The sequence below is a fragment of the Ambystoma mexicanum genome, chromosome 12 (genome assembly GCF_040938575.1).
Source record: "Ambystoma mexicanum isolate Mex_15411 chromosome 12, UKY_AmexF1_1, whole genome shotgun sequence".
NCBI classification, from domain to species: Eukaryota; Metazoa; Chordata; class Amphibia; order Caudata; family Ambystomatidae; genus Ambystoma; species Ambystoma mexicanum.
In genome coordinates, this window is record NC_090936.1 from 1,044,954,723 (window position 1) to 1,044,977,986 (window position 23,264).

General features: G+C 46.4%; 1 long non-coding RNA gene across 1 annotated transcript in view; it reads right to left on the reverse strand.

Annotated features, from left to right (window-relative positions):
• Window positions 1–276: 276 nt before the first annotated feature.
• Window positions 277–23,264, reverse strand: part of LOC138514227 (uncharacterized) — a 195,598-nt gene continuing 172,610 nt past the window's right edge. Inside the window, exon 2 of the long non-coding RNA XR_011281899.1 lies at window positions 277–735. This is a non-coding gene — a long non-coding RNA (uncharacterized lncRNA). The remainder of the gene's footprint in view (window positions 736–23,264) is intronic.

The following is a 23,264-nucleotide window of genomic DNA, read 5'->3' on the forward strand; positions in this document are numbered from 1 at the left end:
TGCTATGCCTGTGACTAAACCAATGATCATATAAAAGCATTTGGTGGTTGTACTGGGAACGATACATTTAGGCACATTCATCTTAGTGTACTTATGTATATAATAGTTATCCAATATACATATACTTTTCTTTTTTTTCATAACGACTTAGAGCACATCGCTTCCCAGTTCTTTTGATGCAAATACTGTTGTTGACTCTGACACATCTTTAATAATGCCTCTTGTTACAAGATTCAAGATTTCAAGATTTTAGAACATGTATTTGCCAGTACTTCATATTCTTGCAACCTCTTTATTTAAAAATAGAGACAATACAAACATCTTTTTTTCTAGATTACTGTATTAAGTGATTTTACTACTACTACAAATATCAAAATCTGCTTGTCTGACACTTCCCTGTAAAATTACATTTTGCTAGTTCCCGGAGATGAGCCAATTTGTTCACCACTAAGTTGTTTTTCTAACTCTTTTATTTTGGCTTCTAACTGTTCCACTCTGTCCAGATCCTTAGGTTTAGCATACTTTAAATCCCCTTTCACTTTATTCAGGATACCAAGGACCCATGATGCATCACATTCCTTCCATTTCCTAGAAAGCATTTCCACTTTCTTCTCTGTGTAGTGGAACACACCTTCATCCTCAGTGATCCTCATTACAATCTTCAGCTTTGGTCGGTCGTTTTGGAGATCTCTTATTTTTTCTATTTCGTCTTTCCGAAATAAGTTCATACACAAGCTGAAAAAACAAATACAAATACATAACGTAGTGTTTGTAAATAAAGAAAAGGTCAGTTGACTGCAGCAGGTCAATCAGTGTTTCAAATTGGATCAATTTAGAAAAACCTCAGTACGCCTCCTATTGATACATTTATGTTCAATGAAAATTAATGTGGCATAAAAGTACATATTCAGCAAAACTAATAATTATACAGTAAAACCACAAAACTTAAAAGCAAGACATCAGCTTCTGGCACCAATCATTGTTCCTCTGGGGAAACAAAGTTGGGATTTCGATGATAAAAATGTGAACGATTTTTAAAAACACATTTGAGCTCATTTTCGTTGGGGGAATAATGTGAATGAAAAATTGTAAAAGGCTAAAGGAAGGCCTTAACGCCTTTCATTAAGGTCACGCCCCATTTTCAAGCATTTGTATGGTGGCGAGGAAGGGCCGAAAGCAACTTGGGTATCCCGCCGCTCCCTTCCTCTCCGCCATACAAATGCTCCAGCATTTGCACCGACAAGGATATTCAAGCCAGTGCAAAGGCTCGAGATCCTTATGGGGTCGGCCTGCCTTATGCACAAGCATAAAGCACGCGGACCCCAAAAGGATCCATTGTACACGCTCCCTGCCATACTCGAGCATGTACAATTACAATTAAACCTTCCCTGACATGCTCGCATGTCGGGGAGGGGTGCATTTCAATTGTGAGTGCCACCTTCAATGCGAACATGGCAAGTGGCACTCACAAACAAAAGGAAACACTGCCTGGCATGCAAGGATGCCAGGCAGCCTTTACTTACTTTGCACTGCAGAGTGTAATATGAACGACAAAAGGCGGCATACATGCTGCCTTTTGCCCTTTGCATTAGCACCCTGCAGTGCAAGTGATGAAACTTTAGCGGCAGGGACCCCCCCTAATTTAACACATAAGCGTTACAGGCCTCTGCCGCGAAATTACTCATTTAAAGAAAATGAGGTCCATTGAGAAAATCACATTTTCTAGATGTGCTTTGATGGAAACATGTAGGACAAGGTAAGTAGTTTCAGAGCGCAAGCTCACAGAATTTTGCAGAAGAAATAAGTCGTAACTCTGCACCTGTATTACAGCCACTGGTTCATCAACCAATTATTGACCTACCTTTCCTACCTGTCACCCAGGCTGGCAAGTATATGTAGAGGATGGAATAGTGGTTTGGAAAGAAGGCCACACAAACTGTATAATCGCTCATTTGAATCGTTCATTTTCCACATACACCATATATTCATAAAAAGATTCAATAGTGACTCCCGCACCCAGCTGGGCTGCAACAGCAATACACATGTGGTGGAGAAGCCGCATCATGAAGTACCACAATTTAAGTGAGCAACCCAACCTACACTTCAATGACCCGCTGCAGTTTTCAAACCCATATGATTAACCTGGCAAGAGGAAGTTGTATAGGTTCCTCCAAAGCTGGGATAATGCTGAGTGAGCCAGGTGATGCTGAGGTCATCTTGAAGCAAGTAGCTGGCAAAAGCTTGACTTGAGTTTCTTATCACTGGCCACGGAAAACAAGATCTGAGTCCCACCTACTAACCTGGATAATAAATATATAGAAAGGTTAGGGTTGGGAGACATCTGCCTGACATCCTGTCCCATACCACAGCACAGAGCCTCGTATGTGGGGGCCTGGCAAATATTCCCAGCCTCCTTGCCTAATCAAGAGAAAGATGGAAGTAAGGAGTCATACAGAAGGTGCCTACTCTGGTTTCACAAGAATTCAATAAACAGTATCTTGTGCCAGGACTTGACTAAATGAAAGAGAGTGGTCCGCCACACAAAAGAACAGGACTACAACAGGACATCATGCTCCTGGCTGGCCACGCACCCCCCTGACATCTCTGGTGGGGGCATGACTCGTTCAGTTCAATGATATCTGGAACAGCGCTCTCTCAGATCCGGGAGTACTGAGCATTATAAGAGAAGGCTGCACCATCAAATTCATATCCGGATCTCGAGAACAAGTCTACCGAACAGCCCTTGGCCCAAGTATCCACAGAAGAGAGCCTCTATTAAGAGGAAGATTCTAGACCTTCAGCAAACGAGAGTGAGTTGTGCTGTTCTCCGTCTGTTCAGAGGTTGGGTTGCTACTCTAGACTCCGCATAAGCAAACTCTCAGGATACCATAAGCTCATTTTGGATCTCAGGAGAGGTACACAAGTTTGTTTCTAACATAAAATTCAAGATGGAAACGCTTCAACAAATGATTCCCTTGATGTTCACAGGATACTGGCTCACATCCCTGGATCTCAGTGGCACGTATCTTCAGGTCCCAAAAATATCCCCTGACCATTAATTCCTGAGGTCCGCTGTGTTTGGTGGGGGGCACCATTCTCAGTAGTATTCTTTAGTCTCAGATCAGCACCAAAGGTGCTTACAAAGTCTCTAGCACCCCAGGTGGAAAGACTGGACCATGATAGCGTAATTGCTTACCCATTCTAGAGAATCTGGTGGTCCAAGGTTCATCCAGACAAGACATGATATATAAAAAGGTGGGTTTAGAGCTCCCTACCCTCCCACAGCATTCTTCTGAACATCAGAACGCCTCACACTGTTGCCTCTTGGGATCCTATTTTAATCAGAGCTTGGGCAGTGACCAGGTTGGGTCGAGTTTGACTTCTAGAGAGCAGGACCAATCCCATTATTCTTAAGGTTTTGCAGCTTTGTCTCCTGAAGATGGCCACAGCCCGAAGATTGTTGCAGATGCAAGGTGTGATGGCTGCTGAAGTACTTGTCATTTCCTAGGCACCTCTTCAACTTTGCCCTCTCTTCTGGCATCTCCATTCGTATTGAACCCCATGATCAATCTACTTCGAGAAATGTGTCTCAATGTCAGCCCAGAAATGGTCAGCTCAAAAGTGATAGTTGAAGCCTGTTAACCTTCTCAAAGGATTTCATCTCAACCCTGCCCTGCCAGCTGTCATCATGACTGACACAAGCCCGAAAGGTTAGAGGCATTTATGGACACCACAACTATGAATGGCTGTTGGTTTCCCCAGGAGTCTCTCCGATCATCTAACTGGAAGAAGAACAAAGCCATCCATTGGGCTCTCTTGGGCTTCCCCACTCTGACCAGATACGGAGCTGTCCATATTCTGAATGATAATAGGATGGTGGTTGCTTGTGTGAACCTACCTGGGGGATGGGATCCACTTCCCTAACTCAGATCTCACGCTGGCCGAATTCCTGGGCATATAAGAATTTTTGTATTCTGAAAGCATCCAACATCAAGGGGATAAATAAAACGCTGGCCGATCCCCTCAGCAGGAACTTTCCAACTTCTTAGGAGATGTGCATCAGCCATGCAGCATTTCAGATCGTCATGAATCACCTCAGTCTTCCTGAGGTAGATATGTTTGTCTCATCACTCAACCACAAACTCTCTCTGTTCTCTGCAATGGTTGTAGATGTGGGATTTTGGGCGACCGATGCGCTTGCCATCACTTTGCCTTCGATGCGCCTCTGCATGCCCTCACTTAGTCCATTGATCCTTAGGATCCCAGTGAGGATCAGGTTGAGCCAGACATGATTCTCATTATCACACAGTACTGAAATCAGAGAACTAGAGAATTTGATTCCCCTCTTTCTGCTGTTGTGATAATTCTGTTATCATAGAACTCCACGTCGATCAACAGCTGGCTATGGGTGGACCTGACATTGAAAGGGAGTGTATTAGAAGGGAGGGTGTTTCTGTCTCCTCAGCTGTTTATTTATTATTGTATTTTAATTATATTAGATAATTTCATATGGTTATACACATGTTGGCATAAACAATACAAATATTCTCTCCATATGAACATAACAAATGCTAATACATGCATTTAATAACATACTACATACTGTGCTGTTAGTAATTCACACACAAATATTACATTTCTTACATAGCATATCAGTAAGCCATGCACCAATATTAAATATACATGTTATAAGTACTATTACATTTTAGACAGTAAATTAAAATTACATTATTTTTTGCCCATCAGCCACCCTTAATCGAGGACAGATGTATAGCCAAAGACGAACAATGGCCAAACAAAGGCCTAATTGGTTACAATCTCAACAGCATGCTCAAAAGAGGTCCATATCACTAACATCCACAACATGTACACATTAAAAAAAAAAACAATTCTACCATTTTCTAGTGCTGGAAATACCAGAAACAAAGGTTTTAACGTCTCCTGTTCATGGGGAAAATTACAAAGAGGGCATGCATGCTCATGTCTAGGAATTCCTCTCCACTCACCTATAATTTCTAAAGTCTGCAAAAGATTTCAATAACATTTTAAAACAGTTCTCCAGAATTTTTTATTAGGAAAAAAACAAATATATTTAGGAATACTATCCTATCTTATCTGATGGAAGTAATGATACATCCCGTCTACTATTATTAAAAATCAGGTGCCAGTTGTTGTACCGATCCCATTCATATGCTTTTATTTTACTTTGAATATTTTTCTCTAAAGTGAGTTCATCAATATATATAAAATCAATGCATTTGGAAAAAGATTCTTTCACCAGTCTGAAAGCCAACGGCTGCCTAATTTTCCCAATTTCAATAGCTCTTTTAAGAATCTGTTTATGTCCTTTTTATCCGCTGTGGTAAATCAGTATCAGGAGGCGGACAAGAGGTCATGCCACAATTGGAGTTTTATTAAAGTAAAGTGAAGATGGCCTATTCTTTCCCTATGTCTACTATGGATCTTGGCCCTATCTAAATAAAGGAAACAATAAAGGGTGCTTGTCAGCAAGTCTTACAAACCTAACACAGTCCTCTGTCCCAAAGCCTAATCTAACCTAGGTTCTGACCCTGCACTCATAAAAAGGACTAACATAAATTTGATCAGAACAGGTCTCTAACAGGTTCCTACTCAATGTCTGAAATGGTGGCTGGCTTCTGACACTCACCCCAATGTCTCTCTCAATGTTTCCATGGCTGGTTGTGCAGTTCAAAGTTCAAGTAAGAACATCTTTTTTTTTTTTCTTGTCTTCTGGTATAACAGTCTCTGACTCTTGCTATCGTGCAGTGAACACTTTGCCACGGAGTACTGTTTCTCAAAATCGACCTAGGAGTTGTATGTCTCACTCCCCACTCCGGGTATTACTACTCTCACCTCTTCTTGGAGTTTTGTTTCTTCCACCCAGTCTTGAGGAGCAGACACTCTACCCAGCCAAGGAGTACTGTATCTCTTACCTAGGACTCTCTGATCTATCACCCTGCTGTGGAGTTTCTTCATCCAACATTGGGTTTGTGTATCTCTCTACTCGCCTTGGGGTTGTTTGGCTTTCACCTTGACTAGGGCTCTTTAGTCTCTCACCCCACCATGGGGTCTCTTCACCTGACCATGGGTCAGTGTATCTCTCTCCCCGCCTTGGGGTAATTTGGCTTTCACCCCGCCTAGGGCTCTTTGGTCACTCACCACGCCCTAGGGTTTCTTTGTTGGCTGATGTTCACTGATCAGTCAGCGCCTTGGACTATGGGTGCCGGTCAACCATTCCTGGTTTGAGCGGTACTGGTCTGCTTGTTCGGTCGAGCTTGACTGGGTCCAGGACGTTTTGGAGAGGACTTCGTTCTACTGGCCACTTGGCTCCTCTGTGCAAGACGCCTTCTGCATCGGGCTGCTTCCTGACTCCAACCTCCAGGAGGACATCCCCTCTTACAGCTCGCTCCGCACTTCTTCTTGTTCCCTTTCCTTCTCCATTGGTCTTGCTCACACAACAACTTCATTTTTCAGGCTGAAATGAGATTGAATGCTCCACTGATTCTCTGTTTCTCTTAATGTAAAAGGGACACACATTACAATTATACTGGCCAATCCCAATACAGCCAACAAACACTTCAGCCTTTTCAGGGAGGATGAATAAAATCCCTTTCTGGGGATTCCTTGTCCACTAAGGGGGAGTCACCCTAGTGGGATCCCACTTGGCATGTCCCTTAGGGAGTGTTAAACTTAGTGTCCTTACCTCCCTAATCCCAAAGGGGGTGGCTGCCGCTTGGGGAGAAGGGGCAAATTCCCTGGATTCATCACATACGCCTTCCGTTGCCTTCAAACCCTTCTCTAGTTGGGATGCCACCAGGGCCAAGACACCTCTCTCCCAAATCCATGCAGAGCCTTTTCTTTCCTCTGGAAACTCCTCCCAGGAAGACAGGGGACTATATCTTTTTTTTTTTTATTTAACATGCATTAGCCAAAGACAATTCTGACTTTTTTCATAAAAATACTCAGAAAGAAAACTTACATTACATTTAAAACAGCCAAAAAATATGTAAAGTTCCAAAAACTAAATCAGATCATATAAAAAAATTATTATACAAAAGCATTGATTCAACTGAAAACCTAAAAAACAAATCACAACCAGTTATATGCTATGCAGAAGTTATTTCTACTCAAAAGAGAAAGAGAAAAAGAAAAAAGTCATGAACATGTTACCACGCCTCTTCTATTGGTCCTTGGACTTGCATTCAATTAGAGCACAACCAGTCGTATCCGTAAGTTTCAAAGATCTCAGCAGATTTACCACTTCTGTCGTAAGGAAAAGCTGATACTCATCTCTCCCAAAACATGGGAGATTCAAGGAAGTCAATATTATGAACAAATCTACTCAATCGCGAAGCCCTAATGGCCCAAGTGCCCGGACATTCAATCAGAACATGTTGGATCGAATGCTTAAGTCCCAGCTCACATCCCTGGCAGATGTCCGATGGATAAACTTCCCCATCTCTCACATGTAGGAATTCTAAGGTTGGCAATATATTTAACCTAAATCTGAGGAAGTCAGTTCTCACACTAGGATCAGGGGACCTCCTCAGATACGTTGCCAAGAAGGATCTAGGTTTATTACACACAGAAGGGGGCGAGGGACATTTTAATGATCTCATTTGCTTAATTGTTTGAATCCAGTCACCTTTGGGCAGGCAAACACATGAGAGTGGCGTACAAGACACTTATCCAACCCGTAGGAAAAGGAGGCCTAGCTACCCTCGACCTGGAGCGCTATTATTGGGCAGCTCAAGCTCAGATCCTCCGTATACCATACATTTTTATCAGACTTCATGTCCAAATCGAAAGAGCTCTCGCGGCCCCAAACCTACTGAGAGCAGTAATCATAGGGCACATGCAGGTACCACACACAACACTCAACGTAGTGCTCTCCACCTACGCAGTTTAGAAGAAAATCGTGCAAAAGTGCAACATCCCGATCAGGTTCTCCCCGCATATCCCAGCAAGGTTCATACCTGGTGTTCCGCTGACTGCTGAAAAGTTTATCTTCAATGGGCTGAAAAACTAGGAATCGTCACGCTGAAGGACCTATTCATCGAGGGAGTCTTCCTAACTCCCCAGGGCGCACGAGACCGGGGAACTAACACCGCCCTAGATACCTTTATATACTTCCGCCTACGCCATGCACTCCAAGCATTCCTGCCCCCATTCCCAAAACAGCCACCCACATGGCCGCTACTACATGCAGTGATCCAATCACAAGGCGAAGGAAGATTGGTCTCCATGATCTACAAAACCCTCTTGGCGGATACAACACCCCTTCCTACAGCCCAGAGATCGAGATGGGAAAAAGCCCTGGGAACCACGATCCAAGATGAAGACTGGGCGTTCATCCTAAGGCAAACTCAGAAGCTGTCCCTGAACACACGCTATAAACAAATACATTTCAACTATCTGCATCAGGTATATCACACCCCACTGAGACATTACAAACACTGGCCAATGTTTCCGGCACTGTGTGAACGATGCACGGCCCCGTCAGCAGACTTTATTCACCTCGCCTGGGAATGCCCATCCGTGAACAAATCGCACCGGATCCCACAATTGCACTACTGGGGCTCACCAAGAACCTACCATCCGCAGTACGGAAACTGGCTGGACTGTTGTTGGTCCTGGCATGCAGAAGGATCGTAATGACATGGGGACGGGGACGCCCCCTTCTCCTTCCAATCGTGGCTGCAAGACATAACCCTCTGTCAAGATATTGAGACAGACTTCATCAGGACCCTGCCACTCCACGCGAGACCCCAGACATCTGGGGCCCTTATTTGGCTTACTTACTATCCAAGAGTACCAGCTCCCCACACAGCTCCTCTCCATAAGTGACTTCTCACAGACCCCTATGCCCACTAAGATGCGATCTGCAATGATAATTTGCTTGTACTGTTACGACTGCGCTATATCCTTTCACAATCTGACGGGGAAGGTTGGGGGGGAGGGTGTGACTCATGGCACAATGTTATCATTTGTTTGTTTGTTTAAAGAAAAAAAAGGTTTTTGAAAAAAATCATTCTTGTCTGTTCTAGAGGGGAGTACATCTCTGGTACTTCATTCGGGGGGACCGGCTGGTGTATATCCGGAAATGCAAGAAAATCGGTCACAATATGTCACAAAAATGACTTCCTTTGGAAGCCCAGGGATGACTGCTACTTTTAGATGTGTTGGGTCATTTGACTTCTAAGGTGAGTGGGACATTAGGATAGACTTCCTTATCCCCATGTACACATGTTATTTTTACAACCTCTTCCAAATTCAGGCTGTTTGGGTAAACTAGGTCCACCCGAAAAGCTGATTGTTTGTTGCCAGAACCGATTAGGGCCTTGGCCCTGGTTTGATTTATTCGAACCTGTTCACGAACCTGTAAAAAACTGGCAGCACACAGAAAAATGTTTGTCTCATCAGTTGGTTTGTCTGTATTCTATTCCCATTCCCTCTTTTCTCCTACCCCAGACCACTCTATTTCCACGGGTTCCTCCAGTTGGTTCTTTGGATTGATATGGGCAAAATGCCCTTTTCCCTCAAATGAGAAACAGGTGGGGGTTGTAGGAGGAATAGTTTTGTTCTCATAAGAGCATCCTATGTTAACCCACAGGTTTTTCAATGGGGTGTAGCTACCTGTCTCCTTACCAAATCTTTTCAGGACGAAGAGGTTTGGAATTTCTCAACCCTTTACAATCGAAGGGGGAATATCATTGACAGAAGGTTTAAGGTCTCGCTTATTTTCTGAGGTTTTTCCTGAGTAATGTCCAAAGAATTGAAAAGGATCAGAGTGGGCCTGGGCAGTCTGGATGGCTGTCTCCAGAAAAGCATTATCATGCTGTAAGATCTCTCTGGAAAGGGGCAGACAACAAATTAATAATCTGCTCCAGAGTTAATGCTTCTAGGACCTTGGGTAAGCTTTTCCTCCCCAGCCATTGGTCAATTACATTCTGTATTCATCCGGCCAGTTCATAGGAGTGTCTTTGGGGTGCAATTGGGTGCTCCGGAGTTTCCTTTGAAAGAAATTCTCTGTCTGTCCTATCTTCCCCAGGAGGGCTATCTTTATCTCGTTGAAAGGGGCATTGCCATCTCATTTGCATTAATGACTCTGTATGACAGGTGTAACTCTCCCTTAAGCACCAGTGCCAAAACACATGTCTTAAGTGTCGTACCAATGAAATTGGGTGGCTAACATTTAAAAATGTATGAAAAAAGACTCCCAAGTCTTCCCCTTCTTGAGATTCCAGAGATGTGGGAGAAGACATATTCAAGCCAGAGATCCCTTGTGCAAAGTTCTCGACAAAACTGTATTTGGTAGCTGGAAACATTTCAGAGTCCAGGAATTCAAGGTCTTCCTTGCCCTTGGAACCACTGGGAAGTTAACTTGTTAAGGGAGTGACTGAGTGGATGCTCATGGGACTTCCCTCAACCAAAGAAGACTGTTTCTTGGCTGCACCGAAGGATGGCTTAATACCTCACTGTACTATAGGGGCTAGCTTCTCTATAGGTTTGGACATCCATAGGTTGATCAGATCTAACACTGTGCCGCGTTATGCAGGTCCCATTTCTGACACCACATGTGGTAGTTAGAGTCAGGAGGCAGACGAGAGATCATGTCACAATTTGAGTTTTATTAAAACAAAGAAAAGAAGACATATTCTTTCCCTATGTCTAGCATGGCTCTTAGTCATATCTAAACAAAAGAATAAATGGTGCCTGTCAGTAAGTCTTACAAACCCTAACACAATCCTCCACCCCCAAAGCCTAATCTAACCTAAGTTCTGATCCCACAACAAATGAAAAGGACTAACATAAATTCAACCAGAACAGGTCTCTTAAGGGTTCCTTCTCAATGTCTGAAATGGTGGCTGGCTTCTGACCCCCACCTAAATGGCTCTGTGGATATGTCCAGGCACTCAAAGTTCAAGTGAGAATATCTTTTTAGTAGTTCTTGGCCCTCATCACGACCCTGGCGGTAAGTTGCGAACATTACCGGAATGGCGCAATCAACGTGTCCATGCTGGCCATATAGCGCTAAAAGCGGCACATTACGACCTCTCGGGCACGAGCATTGCGCCATGCCGGTAATGTAACAACCGCCATGGCGCTAAAGCTCTAAAAACGCCACTTACCAGTATCGTATGCTGTGCAAATAGCGCATCCGCCACCTCAGCCGTCGATATCAACGATCACTGCCATTAGCGGTGACCGCAAATAAGCGGATCCGGAGGTTGCGTCAACGCACAGGAACCGGAAAGAGCACGGCGGCCATCTTCAAAAACACAATCCATTGCCATCCGCCGCAACCAGTGGACACCTGACCCCCACAACCTCTGCAAACCTTCCTCTACATTAATCCTTTATCACAATGCCAAAAGTTGTAAAAAAAAAAGTGGAGAGCGGCTGCGGCAGGAGCACTTCTCTAAGGAGGAGCTGAACATGTTGGCAGACACACTCCAGGAACACGCCGACGTGATGTTCTCCTCCGAGATTACAAGACCAGCAATAGCCCATAAGAAGGCCATATGGGCCATGGTTGCACAGAGAGTAAGTGCAGTTGGCACTACACCCCGCAATGCACAACAGTGCAGGAAGAGGTGGGATGACCTACGGCTCCGCGTAAGGAGTATTCTTTCTGCCAACAGAAACCTGGCCATGGAAACTGGTGGAGGAGCAGAGTCCCCAATAAAAATGCAGCCATGGGAGGAGACATGTGCCGCACTCATTGGCACCGAAAGCATCGAGGGGGTTGGAGACATGGAGAGAGGAGCCCCGACTTCATGTGACGCAGGTAGGTGCCTCAAGTCCAGCCATGTCAAAGTCACTGAAGTCCACATTGATGAGAATTGCAATGATGCCTGACAGTGTTAACACAACACATCTGCATAATACTGCCTACAGGCAGTTCTGACCTCCACCTTGTACACATGGAGTTTGCACACCCTTTCCGTAGCCACCCACATGCCTCCATGCTTATACCACCTAAACGTATGTCACTGCCTCCAATGTGCAACATATACAAATCTAATTGAATGCAGCCATCACAATGCCTGCTCAATGTCCACAGAGGCATCACTAACCCTTTCCCCCTTTGCTCCACCACAGGCTCTTATTCGGACAGTGACGAGGAAGACACTGCCACCACACCTGCAAAGAAAGCCAGGCCCGATGTCCCCACACAACAACCCTCCACCTCTGCTGTTAAAACAAAAATCCCACTGCAGCCAAAATGAACAGCAACAACACAGGCCGGGGCACAGATGTCCACCATGCCAAGCACCATGGTAGCACCAGCATCACACAACCAGCAAGTGTTGGCCACCGAAAGCACTGGTTCTGCCGGAAGCAGCACAATGGGCGAGACTTCTGCCACGGCAGGTGGCTCGGACGATGAAGCAGGGAATGCAGATGTAGTTGTAGGTCCCCCCACTGCCCACCTTCATTCCCCCTACCTGTCCCAATGCAGCCAGCAGGATGAAGGTATACAGGGTCAATCCCCTGATAACTCTTGGCCAGCCACTCCATCCCCAGTTCAAAATGTGCAGGAGGGGAGCAGCACATCCGACACGCCACTGGCATTCCCGTTAGCCCAGAGAAACCAGGAGTCAATGGAACAGATAATCCAGCGGCAACAACAACTGTCCACACTAATGAACCAGCATGTGGCCGAATGTGGGAGTGCTAGGGCCAAAATGCAAAAATGTGCTGATACAGTGAAGGCAGCAATAGAATCCTCATACAAGGACATATGTACAGAATTAGCCGCGGTGCTGCACGCGCTCTCAGACCTTGTTCAGGTTTTGAGGGACATGCGTCCTTGTGAGGGCCCAAGTACCTCCTCGGCTGCCAGTTCTGCCCCATCCAGCCCCGTCTGCAGATCGGCCAGGAACCTGCGGAGTACAGGCAGGGGTGCCCCGGGTGCAGGGAGAGGGGGGGCAATAGAGTCCACCCAGTGGGACAATACCACATGATGCACTAGACCACAGGCATCCAAACACTTTTGTGGGAAGTTGAGGGGGGAGGGGGAGGGGGTGTGTTGGGGAGTGGAGGGGGAGGATGGAGGGGGTGTGTTGGGGAGTGGAGGGGGAGGGGGAAGGGTGTGTGTTGGGGAGTGGAGGGGGGAGGGTGTGTGTTGGGGAGTGGAAGAGGGAGGGGGTGTGTTGGGGGGTGGAGGGGGGTGGGGGGATGGGGTGTGTTTAGTGAAATCACCTAATCAATACAGTTTATGGTTACGCATAAATCACATGTGTGGACATTGATCATTGTGTACGTGTGCTTTATTGGTGAACAGTCCACAGTGTGCATGTCCCAGACACACACAGTACCCCAAGTGCCATCTCCATGTGACACCCAACATCCATGTGTGCTAGAAGCCTTGGTTAATGAGAGTCTGACGCATGGCACGTCCTTCCTGTGCATTGCTTCCGCCCTGAGGTGTTGCCCCATCCCCACCCTCCTCATCCTCATCGTCAGGTGGTTGCAGTTCAGCATCAGGGGGCAGGGGCACATTCCGTCTGATGCACATATTGTGTAACATTACACATGCCATGACAATCTTTGCCACCTTCTCATGGCGGTACAGGAGTGCCCCACCAGACCTGCTGAGGCAGCGAAACCGTGCCTTCAAAAGGCCAAATGTCTGCTCAATCACCACACGGGTACGGGTATGTGCACGATTAAAGTCCTCCTCGTGCCGGTTCTGTGGGTTCTGGACTGGGGTAAGGAGCCACCTCTTCAAGGGATAGCCTGCATCACCTGTATGTGGACAACAATGTGTGTGTCAATCATGACATCAGGTTTCAAATCATGACGTAACACCATGGCATGCATTCATCTCTTACTTTGAACCCCATTTCAATGCACGAATGCAGTCACACGATGTGAACGCTATATGTGTATTCCTCTTATGGACTGTTTTGCATGCCTTCAACCACTGTATGCAGGGGGTCCAGTACCTTATGAGTGCCCATTCACTGTGTCAGTACATAGCGGTTCTTCTGATGATGTGGCCGATGTCCATGTGTTATCAATGCTTTCATCATGGCACCATTGCTGTCAGCCTCATGATGACCTCACTGAGCACTAAAAATGTTGTTTTGCAATTCATTTGGGCCTCTGAGTCCATGTATTGGTGTTTTGATGTTCATGTCCGTCATGTGGCTCCTTTGTGCGCAGTTATGGTGGACTGGCCTTTCAGTTGATGGTGTTTGGTGCCATGTATTGGCCGAAGTCATTGCATGTAGGTGCATTTCCTTGAGCTGGATGCAGTCTGATTTTGTACAGTGCACATGCATTTGGTTGGGTCATGGTTGGGACACATCTTCATTCACATGGTAGGGCTGACTACATCTGGCATTATGTGGTCAGTTGTCACCTAAAGTCTGGACTGCTTTAGGGTATGAGATAGCTCCATTACCTCTGCCACTCGCGGTCAGGTAAAGTATGCACCCCCCACCCCCCTGTCAGCAAGGTAAAGTATGCATCCCCCCCCCCTGTCTGCCAGGTAAAGTATGCATCCTCCCCCCCCCCTGTCAGCCAGGTAAAGTATGCATCCTTCCCCCCCCCTGTCAGCCAGGTAAAGTATGCATCCTTCCCCCCTGTCAGCCAGGTAAAGTATGCATCCCTCCACCTCCCTGTCAGCCAGGTAAAGTATGCATCCTCCCCCCCCTGTCAGTCAAGTAAAGTATGCATGCTCCCCTCCCCCCCTGTCAGCCAGGTAAAGTATGAATCCCCCCCCTGTCAGCAAGGTAAAGTATGCATCCTCCGCCCGCTGTCAGCCAGGTAAAGTATGCATTGGTACGTCAATCAGAATTCCATGGCCATGACATGACACTCACCAAGTAGCCAGGATCTCCGGCCTGCATGTCGCTCCATGTAGCGTGGTATTGTGGAGTTCCGCAGGACCATTGAATCATGGGTTGATCCGGGGTATCGGGCACAACAATGTGTGATGATCCTGTTTGAGTCACATACCATTTGTACGTTGATCGAGTGGTATTGCTTACGGTTGCGGTACGCTACCTCCATGGCATGTGGGACCACCAATTCCACATGGGTGCAGTCGATGGCACCAATGCAACCAGGTATGCCAGCCAGTGCATGGAAACCCACATTGGTGTTTGTGATCTCCTGGGAAGACCGTGGTAAGGAAATGAAGTCGTCTGTGTGCTTGAGGAGGGCATTGAGCACTTGGTTCAGCGTACGTGAGAATAATGGTTGTGAAATGATATGCAAGTGCCCCACTGTGTGCTGGTAGGTGCCTGTGGCCAGGAAGTGGAGCAAAGACATTAAATTCAGTAGGGAGGTGCGGGGCTGTGTCACACTCACCTGATACCCACGGGGGCGCTGGCCTGGTTTCGAGTGCTGATGCCTCTTCAATGGTGAAGCGCAGGGCTCTGAAGATGGATAGGACGGGCCCCTCTACTCTGGCTAATCTGGCTCGCAGGAATATCCTCCTGTACGTGAAAAGGGAGTATTACAATCTGGCGGAATAATGCTCGAGCCTCCCACTTCCTTCCAACCCTCCTTGATACCCTTCCACGATCCCCTGTGAAGTCTCACCTTAGGGTCTGAAAGGACGAGCTCTCCATCCTGCTTCTGACGCAGGGGCGCGTTGAACCCAGTTACTTCACTGGATTGAGGTTGGATGGGAGTTCAGGTAGCTTGATTATACTGGTAAGGCGCTGTAAAAGTTCTGTTGCAAGTTCAAAAGTTCAAACTTTAAATAATAATGTTCATTGTCTTTTTCAGGTGATGAATGAAGATTCCTTTGGAGACTTCTTGCAACAAAGCGCTAATGTTGATGTCTTTTCCCCATAGGGGCCGGGGTTCGGAATGCCGGAGATATGGCGCCGACCCGAAGTGAAAAGTGCAGTTCCAGTAAAGATCAGGTAAATCCTAGATGAGCGCTCAGGTAATGTTTTTGCATTCGCTCATCTAATGTCTTTGTCTTTTTTCCCCATAGGGGCCGGGGTCCGGAAAATGCCTGGAAGCAGCAAGACCCGAAATGAAATGGGAATGACCCAACAGGTAAGTCTTAGAAGGAAACTGAGCTTTTCCTATTCCCTTCCTTCTCTCACCTTGTGGTCTTGTCTTTTTCTCTCTAGGCTCTGGGAAGTGGCTGCGGATCCGGTTGATCACTGCTGATGATGGAGGCGCCCAAGAAAGGTGAGTGAAATGCAGCGCTGCAGCGATCGGAGTGAAATGCTTTTAAAAATGATGTCTTCCTTTTCAGGATCGTCGGTGAAATGTCTCTGTGATGCAGGTTTAGCTGGTAAGGCCTCTTCCTCTCGAATTCTCTTCTTATCACCCTTTGCAGGTGTCCCAGGATGCTGACAGGCGTGGCTGAAGTCCAGAAGCAGGAGCAGACACGGTGAGCGTCCAGCTGCTAGGTGCAGAACAACGCGAAGCACGTGTGGCTGTTCGGGTGGGGTTTAAATAGCTTTGGAAGAAGTTCCAGGTATGTATCCTTCCACCGATCAGGTATGTATCCTTCCCCGACCACACCCAGGTGGAAAGTAGTCCCACAGGTAAAGTAGTCCCATTCAGGCATCAAGAGGTCCTGGATGTAGCAGCATGGTCTGCATCAGGTAAGTGCACATAAAAACACTTGAATACATGTCCAGCTTTATGAGCCTGGTACCTAAGGCGCCAGGACTGCGTCCAAAGGGCCCCAGCTTGGGCCCGCTGGAACTTCCCTGGGGGGAATGATGCCTGCCTCTGGGGTTGCTGGGTCGGACCTGGCTCCTTGGAGGTAGGCATCATGACAGTCAGATGGCAGTGGGTGTTTCAATCATGCTGACGATGTCGTCGTGTATCATGTCCACGATGGTGGTGATGGTGTCCCGGTCCAAACGGTACAGGGTGTAGATCTGCTCAGCGGTGAGGTTGAATGGACTGGCTCTGATGCGTGGGATTGGGGGCTGCCTGCGTGGTAGCACTGGCTGTGCTGGTGGGGCTTGCTGGCCCTGCCTTCCCCTCCTTCTCCTCCTGCGTCTCCCCTGTGCTGCCTGTTGTTGTAGTAGTTGTTGTTGCTGTAGCGCTTCCATTTCAATCAGGTCCTACAGCCCCAACATTGCTAGTCGTATTGGAATCATTGTGGAGTGTGACTGGGGGAGGGAAGGGGTGGGGTGTGCTCCTTTTGTACTTGGCCTGTCTGTAATGCCTCCACCTGTGCTGATTGTGTGCACTGTGACAGCTGGGAACACTGCACATGGCCATTTACAGTTGGTCTGCGATGGCGGTATTACTACCATGGCGGTAAGGTACTTTACGGCCTTCGCAAGGGCGTTAAGAGCATGTCCGCTCGACTCGTCATGTTCCCCAATTTGCGCCATGCCGCTATTTGCGGCATGGGGGGTCGCGTGCCCGCGCCCTTGGTGCCGTTAGCGGCACCGTTAACTACGGTGCCGCTAATTGCACTTGCTCGGATCTTAATGTGACCTAGCGGTAAGCGATGCTGGTAATCCTTTACCGGCATCGTTTTCCACTTACCGCCAGGGTCGTTGTCAGTCTTTGACTCTTGCAATCAAGCTGTGATCACTCTGCCCTGGAGTATGGTTGCTCTCAAGCAACCCTGGGGTGGTATGTCTCCCTCTCCACCTTGGAGTATTGCTTCTCTGAACTCTTCTTGTTTTTTTCTCTTCCACCCTGTCTTGGGGTCCAGGCACTCTCTCCCTGCCCTGGGGTATTGTATGTCTTATCCCATCTAGGGGTCGTTTGACTTTCAATCCACCTCTGGATCTCTCAGCCCACTGTGGGGTTTCTTCACCCGACCTTGGTTTTGTTCACCTATCTCCCCAGCTTGGGGTCTTTTGGCTTTCACCTCACCTATGGCTCTTTCGTTTCTCACCCTGTCGTGGGGTTTCTTCAACCATCCTTGGGTCTGAGTATCTCTCGCCCTGCCTTGGGTTCCTTTGGCTTTCACCCCACCTAAGTCTATGTCTCTTTGATCTATCACCTCGCGGAGGCATTTCTTTGTCGGGAAGATGCTTGCTGGTTCGCCAACACCATGAAATTCAGGTGCCGGGCAACCACTTGTGGTTTGGGCAGTACTACGCCACTCGTTCAGTCAAGTGCGGCTGGCTCCAAACTGTCTCAGAGAGGGCAGCATTCTGTGGGCTCCTTTGTGCAAGACATCTTCTGTGTCGGGCTGCTTCCTGACTCCACCTTCCAGGAGGACGTCACCTCTTGTGGCTTGCTCCGCAGAATGTCCTCTTCCCTTTCCTTCTCCACTGGTGTTGCTCATAAAGCGTCTTTAAATTCTAGGCTGAAATGAGCTTGGATGATCTGTTGATTCTGTGTTTCTCGGAATGAGGGTCTTATAAAAGAGTCATACATACAATTATACTGGTCAATCCTCATGTAAATATGCAAATTCAACCTCCTAAATGTGAGCACAAGTATAAGTTGAGAAAGCTCTTTTAAGCAAGATATTAGGCCTGATGGTGACATAGTTGTCACATCTCTTTGTGGTGTGACATTGTACTTAGAGTGCATAGAGGAATATAGGTGGAGCAAAGCTTTCCTAAAGCAAAGTATTTATTGTATTATATAATATTTGTCCTTTTAGTATATTTATATTATTAGACAAGGTGGTGTAGTTTAGATGTGTTTTTGCATATTGAGCTTTAACAAGTGTTGGTATTAGTTGTTATAGTGAGCAAGAGGGTTGCCATGTTAGAATAGGCCTTTGTTACAGGCTGTAAATGTGTTGTTTTAGTGCGACAGGCCACATTTTGAGCTATGGTCATTTAATTGAATTTTATTTCTGCTGTTGGGCAGAACGCTTCAAGCAGCCAAGATTAGTAAGGGAAAGGATTCCAAAGTTCTGAGGGCCTGAAATGAGACTGTAGGCAGCAGGTTCTTTCCAGGTAATAGGCGAAGGAATACACAATGATCATGAAGGACAGCGGTAGATGTGTGAGAAAGTCTCAGCAATAGTATTGTAAAAATATAGAACTAGGCTGTGAAAACAGTGCCCCCCATTGACAGCAATAAACATAGTTCGGCAGTAAGAGTGTCTTGGTAAATTGAACAAATGAACAAAATTCATTTTCAGAAGAAATGCATCAGTCACTTTTTTATATGCAGCTATTCATTGCGTTCAGAGTTGGCAAAATGCATCGAGATGGGTTTGCAGAATGGGCTGGTGCAAGGGGTGGGAAGCTGAAAGAACCAATTAGGGATTGGGGATTGTGATGTTCCAGGAGATGCAACAAAGTTTTTGGCTTTGCCGATTCCCACTTGCTGTATCATTGGTCTGTCTCAGTGGAGTGCAACAGTCTGAGCTGGCTCACAGACCATTGTCCAATTAAGACAGAGTACACCCTGAAGAGTGCCAACCATTCAGCGCTATGTATTTTCTGCTGACTATGATAGTTACCTCATGTTTCAGGGGTGGTATTTTGTTTGTCTCAGGGAGGAAAACTACTAGCAGAATTAATTAATGTATAGTGTTCTTTATGGGCTTGCTGACGAATAAAACAAGGGAATGTTAGAATTAGAATTTATGTTGCATTTGCAGAATATGTTAATCCTGCAACTTTATGCCTTAAATATTGTAGCCCACAGTGGGCGTGTTGAGATGTTTGTCAGTTCAGTTCCACAGGGCTGTCTGATTCTCCCGGCCGATATTTGCAAATAAAATAGACTAGAAGAAAACCATATCCTAGGGATGCGCCAATCAGGTTTCAGATCGGGCCATGGCACGGGAACCGCACTCCTTCATTTAAAAAACCAGCTAGACATGATCGAAAATGAGGGAAAGCCTGCTCTACTCCTCTTACTAGACCTCTCAGCCACCTTTGATCTGGTCAATCACGAAACTCTATGCCGACACCATCTAGATGCAGCCAACTTCTCACCAGAGGCAACATCCTGGATAGCATCCTTTCTATTGGGCAGATCCACCAACCCCCTGTGGAGTCCCACAAGGCTCCTGTATCTCCCCCTCCCTATACAACATATTTACCAAGCCCCTCTTTGACCTCTTAGACAGCATTGGCATATCCTACCCTAACTATGCAGATGACACTCAAATCCTCCTACCCTTGACAGGCAGGTACGAAGAAGATTCCTGCACCGTTAATAGCGTCTACTCAAAAATACAATTCTGGATGGCAGTTAATTTCCTGTGGCTACACAATGGCAAAACAGACATTTTACTAGTGGTCTCTCCAACAACGCTTAAGAACTTAGATCCCCAATACTCAGCATTCATCATTGATGGGACAAAGATCCCCACATCAGCATCAGTAAAAACCCTGGGTGTCCATTTAGATGCAACGCTCACCCTTTCCAAGCAATTGAACTTGATCGCCTCGTCAGCAGCATACACAGCCAAGCTTATCAATGCCGCAAGGCACTTCCTGACTCCAGGCAGCTGCTTAACACTCGCTTGTGCAATCACAGGGACCAGACTGGATTATTGCAATGTCCTATTTGCAGGAACCTCCAAAGCGGAACTCAAAGAAATTACAAACAATCCAAAACAATGCCCTTCGGGCTGCACTCAACACCCCGAAAAGTGACAACATCTCTGCCGTGAGGAAGAAAGTGCACTGGCTCCCAATCAGGGAAAGGATCATTTTCAAAGTGCTCTCAATCACACACAAATGTCTATTGAACACAGCGCCACAATACCTATCCCAGAAATGGTGAGATGCAAATCCAGCCGACCAACCAGAACTTCCTACGCCCACCGTCTATCCCTACCGAGAGTAAAAAGAGCCAGGGGTGGGGGTTCAAGCTTCCCAACTGTGAACTGTGGCAACGATCAACTGGAATGCCCTCCCCCTTGCCTTAAGAGCAGAACCATCCTACTGGCCATTCTGCAAAAGCCCTAAAAACTTGGCTATTCACCTAAGTCGCTTCCTGTCGAGTAGTACTTAGGCCAAGACCGATCTGTTCTCGACCACACACCAATGCCAGAAAGGAGATCAAAGATCTTTGGCCCCAAGGACATATTGACACTATTCTGCCTGTCTCTATGCTTACATGTAACTGGTTTGCCAAAACAGCGCCCTGATGCGTTCGGGCTGAGGCGCTTTACAAATAAATAAATAAATAGATAAATAATTGTTTTTGATTACATTTTCCTTATTTTTGGATTACTTTTGGGACATTGCCCCTGAACACTCATATAGCCAAGAAACACATGGGGTTTTCACACGTGGGAGGATGAATAAGATCCCTTTCGGCGGATTCCTTGTCCACTAAGGGGGAGTCACCCCCAGAGGGATCCTGCTTGGCCTGTCCCCCAAGGGGTTTTAAGCTTAGCAGGCTCACCTCCCTCATTCAAAAGGGGGTGGCTTCCTTCCCCTTGGGGCGAAGGGACAAATGTTCCAGATTTGTCAAACTGCATACATGATTTTAAGATCAAATGTTGCAGCTCAGATCTTTACAATAGAGGAAAGCGACATTGGACTCAGTTATATTTGCAAAAGTGCAATTGAGGCATTGCGGATCTATGACTTTTGAGCGCTGAAAACAAACATTGTTAGGTAAACGATATTATTGTTCACCCATTAAACACCCTTCCCAACATAATTTAGGACTGGTGCAATTATATAAAAAAAACTCCAGTCCTAGAATTAGTTGGAAAGTGGTTGAAAAAAAAATATTGTTTACTCAACGATGTTTGTTTTCCATGCTCGAAAGACAGCATAGCGCCATTGTGCAGAAGACCTAAAACAGCTCTCTAAAAAGATCCTTCAATCTTTTCTAAAGGGATATCAAGACCAGCCAGAAAGATTTTCAAGCCATATGTATTAGCTGGTATACATTTTTAATTCTAAAGTTTGATCACATGAATAAGAAAGAAGCCACCCCACTTAACATCAAGACCATGAATAAAGGCTCCCCGAACCATTGCTTTTTTTCCATTGATGATATAATTCTGTGCATTAAGGGACTCACAAAAATTTCAAGACCTAAATATTTAATTTCTGGCACCACTTCCAAAGGCCCATCCGCCAAGTGCTAACTAAGTTTATTGTTGGATTGTATGTTTTTTTTTAAATTAGAAAATATCATCATTTTAGTCTTGGAGGAGTTAATAATGAGATGGTTCTGCGCGTAAGATTCCAGAATAGACAAAGCTTGCTGCAGGCCTATACGGTGTGAACTAATACAATTAAATCATCTGCATAAGCAAGTATCAGGATGTAAGCACTGACCTGGTCTTCGGTATCGAGAGCTGCCGAAGTCTGTGCTGCCAGCCCAGAGGACCCTCCAGACTCAGATTGACACAGGAGGCTGCAGAACCCTCTGGGATGCTGGTGTAACGTCGAAATCTGCTCATCGTCGAAAAATGCTTTCCATGCTTACTGCGCATGCGTAGTGTTTCAGCGCATGACCAGTAATGGATTCTTAGAAAAGCATTTTTTGACGGGTACGTTTGAATAATTTCTCGCTGCCCCCGCTCCCCCCAAGCGCCGGAACCATGGTAATGCATTTTTTATAAATCAGCTTGCATCACTGAACCTCGCTACGCACCCCCTCCGCCCCTTGCCTCACCAACCATTGCAATGTATGTTTCAAAACCCTACACGTCCCCACCGCCCCCCCCACCAACCATTGTAATGCATTTTTCAAAATCACATTGTATCACTGGACCCCGCTATGTGCCCCCTCCGCCCCCCCAAACCCCACCAACCATTGACGGGCATTTTTTTAACCTGCCCTGCATCAACGCACCACGCCCCACCCCGACACTAGTGTGTATATATAGAAGGTTTGCCCCATCTGTTCACACCGGTGTCTGCTTGCATTCAACGGCGTAAGGTAAGCGTTGCCCTCAACCTTCCCTACATTCTCTTCCCTATCACTGATGCTGCTCTTCTTGCCTGTCACTGCTGCTGCTCTTAACTTTCCCTACGTTTTGACCCTTTTTCTTGCCTATCACTGCTGCTGCTCTTAACTTTCCCTACGTTATGACCCTTTTTCTTGCCTATCACTGCTGCTGCTCTTAACTTTCCCTACGTTATGACCCTTTTTCTTGCCTATCACTGCTGCTGCTCTTAACTTTCCCTACATTCTGACCCTTTTTCTTGCTTATCACTGCTGCTGCTCTTCTTGCCTGTCACTGCTGCTGCTCTTAACTTTCCCTACGTTCTGACCCTTTTTCTTGCCTATCACTGCTGCTGCTCTTAACTTTCCCTACATTCTGACCCTTTTTCTTGCTTATCACTGCTGCTGCTCTTCTTGCCTGTCACTGCTGCTGCTCTTAACTTTCCCTACGT